Source organism: Myotis davidii, unplaced genomic scaffold, assembly GCF_000327345.1.
Source record: "Myotis davidii unplaced genomic scaffold, ASM32734v1 scaffold1717, whole genome shotgun sequence".
Classification (NCBI taxonomy): Eukaryota; Metazoa; Chordata; class Mammalia; order Chiroptera; family Vespertilionidae; genus Myotis; species Myotis davidii.
Genome location: NW_006287955.1, coordinates 416,119 through 417,089, shown reverse-complemented (window position 1 = coordinate 417,089; position 971 = coordinate 416,119). Strand labels below are relative to the sequence as shown.

The window sequence follows — 971 nt, the reverse complement described above, 5'->3', positions numbered from 1 at the left end:
CGGGGGTCGGGGGGTGAGGGTGGGAGGGACGGTGCTGCCTGCGAGGCGGCCATGGGCCCGTGGCCACAGGCACTTCGTGACTCTCTCCCACCCCTGCAGCTGCCTCCGCTCTCCAGAGGAGACGAAGATATAGAAGCTTAAAAACCGATTCACCACCAGCTTAATGGCTCCAGGGGATGAGTTGTCCGTAATTTTCCTCCGGTTCATCATTCCTCCAGGTATTGTCTTCGTTTCTTATTTTATGTCGTGTTTGCAATCAATGCTTATTGCTTTAATAACCACAAAATGTTGTTTTATATGTTAAGCGATGCTTCTGTGCTCAGTGCGGGAGGCAGCAGCGTCTCCAGATGCCCCGTGACTCACCACGAAGGAGGGAAAACCTCTTTGCGGCTCCGCTGGGCTGGGCGCTAGGCTGGGCGCTGGGCTGGGCGTTGGGCTGGGCGTTGGGCTGGGCGCTGGGCTGGGCGCTGGGCTGGGGGTCTCGCACGGCCGAGCTCAGGGCCCGGGGGCGGCTCTGTGACGTCCTGCGAATTGCCCGCATTTCACGGAAAGTGCGGCTCAGAGAGGTCAGGCGGCCTGATGGTCACAGGCTCAGGAGCTGGCACGTGGGAGGAGGGGCCTGTATGCACCTGGTGAGGAGGCGGCATGGCCTTTCCCGGCAGGAAGCGGTTGGTCATCGCGAATCGGAGACTTCGGGACGGGCCCGAGCGGGGTGGCTGGGAGCTGACGGCCGGGTGTGCGGGCTCCGTGGGAAGAAGACGGGGAAACTGCTGGGCCCGCGAGTCAGGAGGAAGATGGGGGTGGAGGCCTGGCCCTGGGGCGTGTGGGTGAATGGGGACGAGCTCAGAGTCCCGGAGGCAGGTCACCCACACCGGGGCCCAAGCTCCTCCAGCAGGAAACTGGGTGTCAGACCCGCCAGACCGCCCTCCCGGGGCCGCGGCCGGGCCCAAGGGGTGCTGCGCGGGGGGGGG

At 64.4% G+C, this 971-nt stretch overlaps 1 long non-coding RNA gene across 3 annotated transcripts in view; it reads left to right on the top strand.

Annotated features, from left to right (window-relative positions):
- The window catches only part of LOC102771519, a 3,995-nt gene that overhangs the window by 2,184 nt on the left and 840 nt on the right, over positions 1-971 (top strand). For all 3 annotated transcript variants that reach the window (XR_435466.2, XR_001513209.1, XR_001513208.1), the window contains one exon: positions 100-218. This is a non-coding gene — a long non-coding RNA (uncharacterized LOC102771519). The remainder of the gene's footprint in view (positions 1-99; positions 219-971) is intronic.